Source organism: Macaca nemestrina, chromosome 2, assembly GCF_043159975.1.
Source record: "Macaca nemestrina isolate mMacNem1 chromosome 2, mMacNem.hap1, whole genome shotgun sequence".
NCBI classification, from domain to species: Eukaryota; Metazoa; Chordata; class Mammalia; order Primates; family Cercopithecidae; genus Macaca; species Macaca nemestrina.
This window is the reverse complement of record NC_092126.1, coordinates 43,972,736-43,987,267: the sequence shown is the minus strand read 5'-3', so window position 1 is coordinate 43,987,267 and position 14,532 is coordinate 43,972,736. Positions and strand designations below refer to the sequence as shown.

The following is a 14,532-nucleotide window of genomic DNA, read 5'->3' as shown; positions in this document are numbered from 1 at the left end:
TTTAATTCTCAAGACAAAGAAGCTCAGAACTAACTTTTATCATCAATTGTTGTAGCTATTCTTGGCCTGGGTTTCTGGTGTGCCTATTGTTTCATTTTCTTTAACATTAGTTCTTCTGCTCTTGTCTACCCTGCCTTTAACTGTAATCTTCTATGAATCTTTTCCAGAAGTATGGGGGATTATTTCTACAAATAAAACTAGAATGAAATGAAATAGAATCTTATGACTTCCTCTTTGCCCCTGAAGGGGAGAAAGGGTCACCCCGGAGTGAAGGAGTCTGTCCTTCACTGGGTCACAGATCGATAGCATACTATGCTGATGTTTCTTTTGCCTTCTTTGAAGTCTCTCTGCTCTGGGCCCCTGTAGGATCTCCTTTCTCCCCTGACACATATATTTTTATCATGTTTGGCTTCTCAGAAGCCCACACATTATTTTAATACTTTATCAGCCTGACTAGATAGCTTCAGATCTGAAAAGACACACTCTATGATTCAGAAAGGTGGCTTAGGTCTATGCTGACATCATCTATTTTGTCCTTCCAATTCAAAACTACTGCTTCTTCCAAAACATTCTGCTTCACAGCATCCTGAATCTCCCTTTAGGCTCTGCTTCCATTTGGGGAATACGGCATTTCACATTGGGCTAATGAACACTCTAGGGTGTCCTGACTCAGATTTATAATATACAAAGCCCCAGCCACTTCTGTGGGATTCTGATTCTTCTCTCAGATTGTTCAGCTAGGATGGTCAGCAAAAGGCCGTGTTACTTTTAACACAGAATAATACCGTAGTCATACTTAACAGAACAACATATACAATAAGTATCATTATATATGTCATTAAAATATTGTCATAACTTTGCAAAATCAAAGCATGACATTTTTCAGGGGGGATATCTACCTTTGTGTGGCAGAAATCCTTTAAAAATCATAGTTACTAAGTAGCACCTTGACTTGCCTTCTTGACACACCTTCTAACAACTTTATTCAGTAAATATGTTAATATGGTCAGACATAGTACTTGGGTGCTAGAGATATACTGGAGATATGAACAGGAGGAAGGCAAGTCGCTGATCTCAAGGAGCCCAGAGTCTAGGGGAAGAAAGAGAACTGTCAACTAATCATTGGAATCCATGAGGGCAGGCCATATACTGGAGATAAGTATAAAATGTTAGAAGAGTAAGTAAAATTATTTACAGAGGCCCTGGATTACTTCCATAAATAAGTAAAACAGGGGTATAGGAAGGATTCTGTAAGGAGAAGGAACACTATAGGCAAAATAAATTAAAAATGATCAAAGCGGATACTGTTCTCAGGGGCTGATGAGGGAGCCTGAGTGGTGGCAGGAGTGGTGTGTGCAGCCCAGTCGACAGTGTCTATATGGGGTCAGGCACATGGCAGGCCTCAGCATGTATCTGTTGAATGAGACGGCCTGGGAAAGAAGGGTCAGACCAGATCATAAAGGGTCCTAAAGGACTCCCTACAGTTAAATTTTATATAGAAGTGAATAGGGAACCATTGAGAGTCATGAGATCTGAGCTAAGAAAGTGGGATGAGGTGGGTGAGGCGTGGTGGCTCATGCCTGTAATCCTAGCACTTTGGTAGGCCAAGGCGGGTGGATCACCTGAGGTCGGGAGTTCATGATCAGCCTCACCAACATGGTGAAAACCCGTCTCTACTAAAAATACAAAATTAGCCAGGCCTGGTGGCACATGCCTGTAATCCCAGCTACTTGGAAGGCTGAGACAGGAGAATTGCTTGAACCCGGGAGGCAGAGGTTGTGGTGAGCCAAGATTGCACCATTGCACTCCAGCCTGGGCAACAAGAGCGAAAATCCGTCTCAAAAAAAAAAAAAAAAAAAAAGAGAGAGAGAGAGAGAGAAAGTGGGATGGGGTGTTGGAGGTGGTGATGGCATCTGAATTCAAAATTTACTTTAATTCTCTTAACAAACATTTACTGAACAATTGCTAGGCAGAAGGCATCAGCTAAGTGCTATAGAAACACAAGCAATCAATCAGCTGGGCATGGTGGCATGCACCTGTAGTCCCAGCTACTCGGGAGGCTGAGGCAGAAGAATTGCTTGAACCCAGGAGGCAGAGGTTGCAGTGAGCCAAGATTGCACCACTGCACTCTAGCCTGGGCAACAGAGCGAGACTCCATCTCAAAAAAAAAAAAAAAGGACAAGTGTTCATTCCTCCTTTGAACGAATGCTTACTGAATACCTATTATGTGCTTTGAGACAGTGGTTCCTAAACCTGGTTAGGCATCAAAATCACCTGAGAGGTATTCAGATATTACAGCTTTACAGATTCCATCTCCCCTGCTCCTACAGAGATTCTGGTTTAGAACAGCTGGGGTGAGACCCTGGAATCTGTATGTATTTTTACACCTTAATTTCTTTTGTGAATAAGTAATAAATTCATATGATATCAAATTGAAAAAGCATACAGAGTAAACATTGGAAAGTCTCCTTCCCACCTTGTTCCAGAGGAGCACCTTATTTCAGGTAGTTTTTAATCAACCAGCCAGAACTATTTCTAAGAGCTGAAATCAAAACTTGGTGCCATAAGAGAAACAAAAATTCTACCCTCAAAGGTTTGCAGGGTGGCAGGGGAACTAAGATGTGCTCATGAAACACTGCAAAAAAAAAACAAAACAGAAACTCAGGGAACATCCAGGATCAGGCATGCAGGGAAAAGGTATGGGAGTCAACAGAGAGTAAGGGAGGCAGAAGGGGGAGGCTGAGAAACTCCCTGAAGGAGGAAGTGGCATGTACTGGATTCTGCTGCTGGAATTAAGCACTGCAGATATGGACAAGAGGAGAAAAGGCAACTTCAGGCAGAAAGAGACAGAGTCAGAATTTCATGCCCTCAAGAAGTTTATAATCCAGGAGTCAACGCACCTGCTTAAAACAGAGTCTGAATCTGCAAATGGAACTTGAAAAAAAGCAGTGAAACTTGTTGGAGAAGCAATTTAAAGTTAAGACTCTATATCCACCTCTCCAATCTTAACAGTGACCACTCCCAAAACCACCAAGTGTTGTCAAAACTGTCTTCAGAGCACATTTATCCAGCTCATTGGATGATCTCAGAAAGTGCTACGGCTAAAAGCCATATTCCACAGGTCCAAAGTGCAACAAGGAAATCAGTTCTAAATCTGCAGACCAGAGGAGGCCCACTGTAAGCCATACAGCAAATCTGGTCCCCACAGGTTTTGTTTGACCCGTGTGATTTTTAAAACCATATTTTTGAAAATCTTACTTAACCATGTTGAAAAACTCTAACATAAAAATCAATGTAGCCGGCTGGGCGAGGTGGCTCACGCCTGTAATCCCAGCACTTTGGGAGGCCGAGGCAGGCGGATCGCTTGAGATCAGGAGTTCAAGACTAGCCTGGCCAACATGGTGAAACCCCATCTCTATTAAAAATACAAAACTTAGCCAGGCGTGGTGGTGGGTGCCTGTAGTCCCAGCTACTCAGGAGGCTGAGGAGGAGAATCGTTTGAACCCAGGAGGCAGAGGTTGCAGTGAGCCAAAATCACACCACTGCACTCCAGCCTGGGTGACAGAGCAAGACTCTGTCTCAAAAAAAAAAAAAAAAAAAAAAAAAAAATTCAATATAGCTTTTTTGAAAAACAGGAAGACCAGGCCACACTGGGGTTGTAGCCTGCCTGGCAAAAAGGACTGGTGCCAAGTGGCTGTGTCCCCAACACACACACTGCCTGCCCAAGGATTTATCACCAGGCAGCTTCTCTCAGTAATGTGGCCACCTGACCTCTTCGGCAGGTTAGGTTTGTGTGACTGATAAGAACAGTAAGTAAAATAACATTGGACCCACTTAGACATACTTACTTGAAGGATATCCCCAGGATGAAAATTTAGACTTTAAAAGAGCTCATGTGGGAGGGGGAAAGTCATTTTCACCAAAAACAGTATTCTTTGACTTTACTTTAAAGCAACCTCCTCCACTACATTTCTTCACGAAGAGTAACTTAAAACAGAAGTCTTAGGAGCTCCTGCCAATGGAAAGCCCCAACAGATTTCAGAAAAAGAAATGTAAGTTAGAAAGAAGATGAGGTTTAATTTACATGTAACTTTCTAAAATATTTTCTAAAAAGCAAGTTTTGTGCAATAAATTCACCGAGATGGAATAGATAAGCATAAAAAGGCTAACAAAAATATTCTAGATATAAAAATTTGGGTAAGTCAATATTTTTAAAAACATAAAGTAATTTGTAATTGGATAACTGGCCACCTGACTTTAATGTCACTATTTTCCTGAGTTTGCATTTTAGCTGGAATAGCTTTTAAAAAAATTTTTATGTTCTTTTTTTTGTTGAGACGGCGTCTCACTCTGTTGCCCAGGCTGGAGTGCAGTGGCGCGATCTTGGCTTACTCAACCTCTGCCTCCAGGGTTCAAGCTTTTCTTCTGCCACAGCCTCCCAAGTAGCTGGGATTACAGGTGTGTGCCACCATGCCGGGCTAATTTTTGTATTTTTAGTAGAGACAGCGTTTCACCATGTTGGCCAGGCTGGTCTTGAACTCCTGACCTTGTAATCTGCCCACTTCGGTCTCCCCAAGTGCTGGGATTACAGGCGTGAGCCACTGTGCCTGGCCTAAAATATATTTTTAAAATGTATAGTACACATATGTATACAGCCACATGTGTGTGCAAATACAAGCATGCATATATAAATACATGGACATATATTATATTTAAATACATTTTATAAGCACAGATATAGAAATAGGATGAACATATAATTCAGCATCCAAAACAGGACACTTGAGAGAGAAAGGAGGTACAACTAATGCCAGGAAAACAGGTATACATTGGGATTGTACCTCAAAAAATCAGGATGAATGGTCATCCAGTATTTTATATATAAACAAAATATAAATCTCTATATACATTATTTTACTTTTATTATCTTTTTTCTTTTTTAAGACAGGGTCTTGCTCTGCCACGCAGGCTGGAGTGCCATCAGACGGCAGTGGTGCTGTCATGGCTCATTACAGCCTTGAACTCCTGGGTTTGAGTGATCCTTCCACCTCAGCTTTCCCCCATCCCCCAACAGTAGCTGGGACTACAGGCGTGTGCCACCATCCTTGGACAGTTTCTAAATTTTTTGTTAGAGATGGGGTCCCACTATGTTGCCCAGGCTGGTCTCAAATCCTGGGCTCAAGTGATCCTCCCACCTTGGCCTCAAAAAATGCTTGGATTACAGGCCTGAGCCACCACAGCCAGCCTGTATAAATTAAATAAAAAATTATATATCATACTTATAAGGACATTTGTGTATATTTACATAAAGTATATTGTACAAATATTTAAAGTACTTTAAAGAATTATATAAATATATGATAAACATATTTTATAATTAGACTTTATATAAATGCCACTGGGAAATTCTAGTAAATTAGCATATTTGGAATTTTCAGTTTTTATCTCCTGCTATGCTTCAGCCTTATATAATTAAAAACATATACACATAATGTAAACAGAGGCACTTAAGATACTTTTGATGACTGAAATGAACTTTCTTCACTTGCTTTTTAGAATTTCCTAGCTTTAGAAAAAGAAAATGAATCTATGTTCATGGTCAAAGACTGAAACAGCACAGATATGCATTAAGGTAAAAAGTAGAAGTCCTCTTCTCCATCCTAGCCTCCCCACTCCCTACATCCATACTCCCCCCTCCCCCCAACACACACACAGCACACACTCTCCCTTGTCATGGGTCCCTTTTCTTATAACTTTGGACGACTTCTACATTCTGCCTGAATAAAGCCTTAGGAGAGAAACTGTATTTCCTCTTAAGATTATCCTTCTCAGGCCGGGTGTGGTGGCTCATGCCTGTAATCCCAGCACTTTGGGAGGCCGAGGTGGGTGGATCACGAGGTCAGGAGATCGAGACCATCCTGGCTAACACGGTGAAACCCTGTCTCTACTAAAAATACAAAAAATTAGCCGGGGGCGGTGGCACATGCCTGTAGTTCCAGCTACTCAGGAGGCTGAGGCAGGAGAACGGCGTGAACCCGGGAGGTGGAGCTTGCAGTGAGCCGAGATCGCACCACTGCACTCCAGTCTGGGAGACACAGCGAGACTCCTTCTCAAAAAAAAATAAAAAATAAAAAGATTATCCTTCTCTCCCAGTCCCTAGTTCCCCTGCCTGGCAATCCTCGCTTGTTCATGTCTCAGTTGATGTCTTATCTGGATAGCCTTGCTCCTCCAGAATTTCTAGTTTTTGGTTTCCCATCATTACAATGTATGGTATCATGCATTTGTTCACATTTATATCTTCCCTATGAGCTCCTTAAGAACAGGGACAATCTGATTCATCTTTGTACTCTCTGCACCTGTAGGCATGACAAGCCGTTGCTGGTGATGTTGAGAGTGAGCAGAGGGGAACTTGCCCTAGAGAGCAGCCTCGAGAAAGTGCCTTCGAGTTCTAAGAATGTAGGATTGCTTCACTCTTCTCTCTGCAATCTCTTAAAGATTTACTAATAAAAACACACTTTTAGGAAATTATCACTTGTCAAGTTTTGGTGTAGTATCAAAGAATATCCATAATTAGCTGAAAAGGCTATTAAAAAATTCCTTCCCTTTCCAACTACCTATTTGTGAGAAGCTGGATTTCCTTTACATACTTCCACTAAAACAGCGTGCCACAGCTGAAGGCAGGAGCACAGATGAAAATCAAGCTCTCTTTCTATTAAGCCAGACTTTAAAATATTTGCAAACATGTAAAACAGTACTAGTCCTCTTACTATTTTTTTTTTTAGAAAATAGTTACTTTTAATAAAATGTTATTTTATCATTCCGTTGGATTTATCACAGTCATTTTCCATCAGTTAATAAATACTAGGTAGGTGCAATTAAAAATAGTGGCAAAAACTGCAATTCCCTTTGCATCAATCTAATAGTTCTTTCAATTCTTATTTAAAATGTTGAATATGGTAAATATTGATAGAAAGAACTCAAATAAAAAAAGCTCTTTGCATACCCAATGATTGTAAGAGTGTAAGGGAGTCTAGGGACCAAAAAATTTGAGAACTGCTGTGCTAACCAAAACCAAAACAAAAAAAAGTCAAAACAAATTTAATTAAAAATCTTAATTAAATAATTTTCTAAGAAATTATTTAAAAATTATTTTACTCAATAAAATAAATCTATATAAGCCTAAAAGGACTAAAGAGACAGTGAATAAAATGTGGTGAAACACAAAGCAGAAATCCTCAGGAGACAGATGGAGACCAAGGGATACAGAAACACAGACACACCCACAGTCACGCAGATATACACACTCTCCATACCTGTCCTTAATTTTCCAAGTTTGAGGCGATGACTATTTCTTGAGTTTGAACATGGCTGAAAAACCAGGTGGAGCAACAGTCCACTCCACACTGGACACAGGTGAAAATTGTTCTTTGAGGCTGCTACCTACAATCTGTTTATACAATCAATCTATCACTGCTTGCATCCTGGCCTTCCAAGTCTCAAAGGTTAGCTTGGTCACAGTAATCTATCCTGGATATTGCTTTTTAAGTATTGGTTCACTCATTCTGGGAATGAATTTGAAAATAAGGGAAATAATTCTTGGCAATAATCTGACTTTAACTACTTCCCAGTATTTCCAGCTTAATTAAATTTTCTCTCCTTTCAATTAGTTAAGGCGATCTTACTGAAATGCACAGAAAACTTAAAATGATAGTTTCCATATAAACCCTAATTCTTACAATGCAAAAAAAAAAAAACTTGAAAAATCTCTTTAAATTGTTAACTAATGCATTTATTATGCAGATCTTTATAGGGCTTGTTAGTAAAATCTGGTGTATTTTTATTAGTAAAGCTCTAAGACATTACAGAGAGGAGAGTGAAGTAAACCTTTTCAGTCTACATTCTTAGAACTACAAGTCACTTACTCAAAGCCACTCTCCAGGGCCAGATTAAACTCCATTTTAAAAAATCTTCTAATCAGAGGAAAAGGCCAAGAGCCCTCTTGCCAGCCCTTGGCCACGCAGCTCCTAACGAACGTACATAATAACAACTGAATCGACAGAGCAACTTTCTCCTCCCTCTATGGCAAGTTGTCTTCTATAAAAAGAAACTTAGAAATAAAACCTAACTAAAAAAAGAACGCACTGTATTAGGATACTGACCTGGAATCCTGCAAAAGTCAAACCTGCAGTCCATACTGGGCCAGCGCAGGGGCCATATCAAAGTGAAATCTATTGCACGGGTCTGTTATTCCCTGCGGAAAGTTTTCCGACAAAGGACATTTTGCTTCAGTGAGCTGGCTGCACCATCCCACACACATCTTTGCAGTATATTTTCTCATAGTCATGTTGGGTGACTACGTCAGACCTCCTCACGTGACGGGGTGTTAGAAACACACGCATCAGATCTCGAAAACAGATTACAAAACAGAAGTCCTTTATGGAGTTGAGCTGTGTCTAGGAAAAGGAAAATCCTGTTGATGTTGCCTTCTAAATGCGGCCTGAAACGGGCACAGAAAAGCTACATTTATCAGATTTTACTGCACTTAAGCTATCAGATTCAAGAAGGCATAGTGTGACAGGGGAAGCTTATTTTTTAACTGAAATTCAGGCTGTTCTGAAGGCCAACATCGGGAAGCTGCTGGAGTGCTCTCAGCAGAGAGGGAGGCCAGCTTGGACAACCTCACCTATTATCTGGAAAAGGTAAACATTAGGGCCCTGGACTTGTAGTTGCGTGCACATAGGATTGTGAGAACGAGTACTGTCAGATTCATGAATGATGCAATGGGCCCAGTTAAATATTTTAGGTTGCTTGTTTGGAAAGATGAAAGGGGGAAAAGGTCCTAGGTTTCTTTTTTCTTTTTGAAATGCAGCGGTGTTTCAGGGTAGCTCGTGCACCTTGAGTTCATCTCAGGATCAAGCTTGCCTGGGCACCTGCTTGCTTAAGAAATCTGGCAAACAGGCTTAGAGAATCTCTCTGAAGCCTTTTGAGTGCTGTCTTCATTTCTTGTTTTACCCAAATTCCACTGACACTCAGAATCCCCCCAAAATATATATATATACACACACACACACATATATGCATATGCATACATATATACGTGTGTGTGTGTGTGTATATATATATATATTTTTTGACATGAAGTCTCACTCTTGTTCCCCAGGCTGGGTGCAATGGCATGATCTCGGCTCACTACAACCTCCACATCCTGGGTTCAAGCGATACTCCTGCCTCAGCCTCCTGAGTAGCTGGGATTACAGGCGCCTGCCACCATGCCCGGCTAATTTTTGTATTTTTAGTAGAGACGGGGTTTCACCATGTTGGCCAGGCTGGTCTTGAACTCCTGACCTCAGGTGATCCACCTGCCTCAGCCTCCCAAAGTGTTAGGATTACAGGTGTGAGCCACCGTGCCCAGCCCCAAAATGTGTTAATAGAAGGCATTTTTAATCTGAATGCTGTGGGGAATGTGTCCCAGAGTTCCCCAGGACAGGGTTCCTGTCCCCTGAAAATTTTCATTTTAGGAGTCAGCTTATCAAGAATTGATTTCAAAAGCCAACCATCATTTCCTTGTGAACCCAAAGGGCTGGCTGATTGAATGGAAGGTGGCTCTGTACCTCTCAGTTGATTGCTACCTCTGGGGGAAGGCAGAGAGAAGAGCCGTTTACATTCCGGCTTCTGAACAAGAGTGAACCTCCAGCTAATCACAAGAATGAGTTGTCCTAAAATGGACGAAGCACCAGCTGCTGCTCTGGTGTTAAATCTAAATCCGCCTCCCCCACTGCACTGCCGCTCCCCACTCCCTGCCCCTCTGCACGCTGGGTTTCTCGGGACTCTTGCAAGACAGTGAATCACAGCTTACAATGGTACTTCCTGGATAAACCAGAAACTGGGCAGTGAGGAGTGAATGAGATGATGCTCCTGAAAAGCACCAAGTGTGGTCCATGGCACCTAGCAGGGGGTTCAAGAACTGTCAGCTGGAATTAGCTTGAGAACTGACTGCATTCTGCCTAGTTGGTGGCTATGGAGAGAACTGCTCATGCGGCTTACCCTTCATGCAGTATGTAGGGTGATCTTTAAAAACTACAAATGAGGCCGGGTGCGGTGGCTCATGCCTGTAATCCCAGCACTTTGTGGGGCTGAGGCAGGTGGATCACCTGAGGTCAGGAGTTGGAGAGCAGCCTGACCAACATGGCAAAACCCTGTCTCTACTAAATACAAAAAAAATTAGCTGGGTGTGGTAGCACATGCCTGTAATCCCAGCTACTCGGGAGGCTGAGGCAGGAGAATCACTTGAACCCAGGAGGCAGAGGTTGCAGTGAGCCAAGATGGCGCCATGGCACTCCAGCCTGGGTGACAAGAGCGAAACTGTGTCTCAAAAACCAAAACAAAACAAAAACCAGAAAAACAAACCTACAAATGAGATCAAGTCAAGCCCTGCTCAAAGCCCTTCAGTGGCCTTCCCCTGATCTTAGGATAAAATCAGACCCTTCCCAGTGGCCAGCAAGGCCCTGCGCTGTCCACTCTCCAGACTCACTCGTTCCCTCCTACTGCACTCCTTGCGCTGCCTTTCCTCAGGCACACAGGCTCCCCGGGCTGACTGCACCTGCCCAGTCTCTTCTGGCCCTGTGGCTTTTGACACACACGGTTCCGGCACTGCCTGTGGCTGGCTCAGGCTCGTGCTTCAGGCCCAGCTCAAATGTCTCCTCGGAGGGGCCACCCCATCTCTCTATCTGCTGCCCCTTTGGTTTGCCCTCAAATCACCTTGTATATTTCTTCATACTGCTTACCTCAACCTGCAATTATCACCTGTCCTTGCCTGCTTGTTTACTGTCCACTCTGCCCGCCAGAAAGTAAGCTCCAGGAGGAGCTGCTTATCTAGGCTGCTCACTGTTCACTGTTGTATCTCCAGGCCGCAGCACATGGTGGGGGCACGCAGTAAATGTCTGGCACGTTAAGAGATGTGACCACGCATATGAAACACAAACCAGGCTCACCCCGACTAAAAAAAGCAACCTGCTGCCGTCCCCTATACTCACGATCCCCCCAAAAGCAAGCTGCCACCATTCCCTGTACTCACGATCCCCCAAAAGCAACCTGCCGCCTTCCCCGGCATTCACGATCCCCCAAAAGGCAACCTGCCGCCGTTCCCTGCACTCACGCTCCCCAAAAAAGCAACCTGCCTCTGTCCCCTGCACTCACGATCCCCCTCGCCCTGCTCTGCTTTTTGACTTTTCCATGGCACTCGACATTCCAATATACTACATACAAAATGGACTTATTTATTGTCTGTCTGCTTGCAAAAATGTAAGCCCCACAAGAGTATCAATCTTTGATTTTCTTCACTGACATATGTTAAGCACCTGACACAGAGTAGGCCCTCAGTATTCATTTACAAAATGAACAATCTGTACCATAAAAAGATATATGTTTATAAACCAACATTACATGAGCATGGTCACCATAAATAATGCCAATTACAATTTTCATCTCTCTGAATTCTCCAATATTGAATAAAATTGCTTTTATCAGATATATTTCATGTTATAAAGCACTTTGCATATTAATTCATTTAATCACCTCCACAACCTCCTGTGGAGGTTGGCACATAAAAAATGGAAATACTGGTTGGGTGCCTTGGCTCACACCTGTAATCCCAGCACTTTGGGAGGCGAAGGCAGGAGGATCATCTGAGGTCAGGAGTTTTAGACCAGCCTGGCCAACATGGTGAAACCCTGTCTCTACTAAAAATACAAAATATTAGCCGGGTGTGGTGGTGGGCACCTGTAATCCCAGCTACTCGGGAGGCTGAGACAGGAGAATTGCTTGAACCCAGGAGGTGGAGGTTGCAGTGAGCTGAGATTGCGCCACTGCACTCTAGCCTGGGCGACAGAGCAAAACTCCGTCTAAAAAAAAAACACCGCAAATACTAGTATGTACTCATAGGATTCAATGAATTAACAGTTAGTGCTCAATATGGAAGCTAGTATTATTAACATGCTCATAGTACAGATGTGGTAACTGAGCCTGGAGAAGTGATCTGCCTTACATGTATTGCGCACATACAGCAGTAATTAAGTCAGAGCAGGTGACTTGTTCTATATGGCACAAAAGGGCCCAGCAGTGAGTCCAAACCGCAGGCTTGTTATACAAGATCCCCACGGAAGAAGCTGGCAGCTGGAAAAGACCCAGAATGGGATTCAAGAGGTTGGGCAGATGGGGGCAACCAGCCTGAGTCATATGCCAAGAAATCTCAGAGAGATCGAGGAATGTGCCAGAGAGGTCTCCAAGCAGGGCAGCCGAGGATGGTAGTTAAGGCATGCAGCCCCTTGATCCCGGGTGGCAGTTGCCAGGATAATCTGAGCATTGCTGGGTGGTGGGCCTTGGGCCTGGGATCCTTCATGGCTGGCCAGGTGTACAACAGCTGTCCAGCAGGCATTTTCCAGATGCCGCCTGATATGTAATCAATCTGTGTCTGCCCCACAGCCCAGAAAACACTGGCACGGCCAGGATTTGCTAATCTAAAGTAAATGCCTCAGGAAGATGGGTTTTCATTCGCCTCCCCTCCCCTACCACAAGTATGTAGGTTTACCCTCTTATTACAGGTCTGTGATAATGCAGTCCCTAGGGATTATGGGGCTCACGCTGGGGACCTGCCGGTCAGGGTGCAGCATGAGACTGGTGAGTGTGAAGCCTCAGGGGAGCACTGGGGGAAGACAATCTCCAAAGGCAGAGCTGGCTTCTGGCGTGAGCCTCCTCCATGATGGAGGGAAGAGTCTCCTGGCCAATACAGAGTGGAGACTGGTCAGCAGGGCTTGTCAAAACCCTGAATCCAAATCTCAGCTGCCTTACCAAGGCTTCTAAGGTCCCCTGTCATCTGACCTCCTTTCCTGCCATTCTAACCCACATTAGCCGCCCTTCTGTTCCTTGAGTGTGCCCGCGGCCTTCCCAGCCCAGGGTGTTTGAGTGTGCTGCTTCTGCAGCCTGGAATGTCCTTCTAGCCTGGGCAGCAGCCCACCCTCACCTCCATCCACCACCCACTTCTCTCCTCCCATCTGGTGCCTCTGTTCTATATTTTTTAGCATACTTTTCTTTCATAGTACTCATTATGATTGTAATTAAAAGTTACTTGACAAGTCTGTGCCTTTACTACAGAGTAAAAATTATATGAGGGCTGAGACTTTTGACCAGTTTTCCTAGCACTCAGCCCTGCAACTGCCACATAATAATTAATAAACCTTTACTTAATGAATACAAAAACAGAAAGCACCCAAAACTAAGCTTTATAGAGCCCACCATACCTGGCACTGTCACCGAGCTTTCCAGATCCAGTGTCAGGTCAACCTGAACTGCCCTGCTATTTCCCACCTATGCTAATGGGTGGTCATAAAAAAAAAAAAAAAAAGCCAAGAAGGTTGTTCTGACATGAAAAAGGAAAAAGAACCCACCCCACACACAAATCAACATTGCTGGCCTAAAGCTGAGCTGCGTAAGATAAAACAGAGCTATCTGCTGCCCACAAAGCTATTACAGCCCAAACAAGTTAAAACACTGAACCACAGCTCTGAAACACTGAAAACTGCTTACTATCACCATTTTGGCCCAAAGGAAGAAAAAGAGCAATCTTTCAAGCACTACGGACATGCTTTGTTCAAAGTCCAGGAATTTGGCCTTTGTCTTGAGTACCTGGGCTGAATTGGCAACAAACTCTTTACAATTTAATACTTAAAAAGTTGTAAAGGTGGCAACATGGCGGTGTCGTGTAAGGCCCTGGTGCTGGGTGTTTGTGAAGGACTTAGCTTCCACGTGACATCTTCCCTTCCCACACTCTGGCAGCTTTCCACCCTGCAGTCACCGGTCGCTTCCTTCTGGCGTCTGCTCCCTCCCCCGGCCTCCTCTCCTCCTCTCCTAAGCAGCTAATCTGGACACGGTGCTGGGTCTGTGGCCTCCTGCTGGGTCATGGAACTGCAGGTGCTTTGCATCCCGGCACACCAATCTATAAGCCCTTGCCCCCCATCAGGCAATGAACAGTAGATGGAAGAGGCACGATCGTGTGTACTTATAATGGTGGTTCTCAGCAGAACTATGCATATCAGACTGACCCGTGGAACCACAAAAAGAATTTGAGATCAGTGATATCACTGACACTGAGCCAGGGTGTGGGAGACACGGTCTGGGCAGGTGTGCTTTTGCATCCTGCTGAAAATTACCAAGATATCTAGTCCACACGACCTGGCCCGTGACTTCTGACTACACTATGAAGGAACAGCTTACCATGTCTCCTGCTTATGCTGGAGCCCCTCTGGGCAGCTGAGAACTGCTTTGAAGTGACATCCCCACACTCCTAACAAATGCAACAATGTCCCCATTGTGACTTATCATTTGACAGGAGGAAGTCACCTACATATGTCATCCAAGCTGTGTCCCAACAAGCACATATGTGCTGTGTGCTCAGCACCGTTCTACACACTGCATGTATATCATTCCACACTGCATGTATATCATTCCATTTAGGCCTCACAGCAACCTTTCTCATTT

The 14,532-nt window shown here is 43.8% G+C and overlaps 1 protein-coding gene across 21 annotated transcripts in view; it reads right to left on the bottom strand.

The window, feature by feature from the left end:
* Positions 1–14,532, bottom strand: part of LOC105469979 (zinc finger and BTB domain containing 38) — a 124,797-nt gene that overhangs the window by 8,649 nt on the left and 101,616 nt on the right. The window contains exon 1 of one of the 21 annotated variants that reach the window (XM_011721640.3): positions 8,160–8,347. The exons of 19 other annotated variants lie outside the window; for them this stretch is intronic. The gene's annotated coding sequence lies outside the window, so the exon portion shown is untranslated. Of the gene's footprint in view, positions 1–7,313; positions 7,721–8,159; positions 8,348–14,532 lie in introns of those variants that run through there. One more of the 21 variants, XM_011721641.3, reaches the window with a different exon arrangement.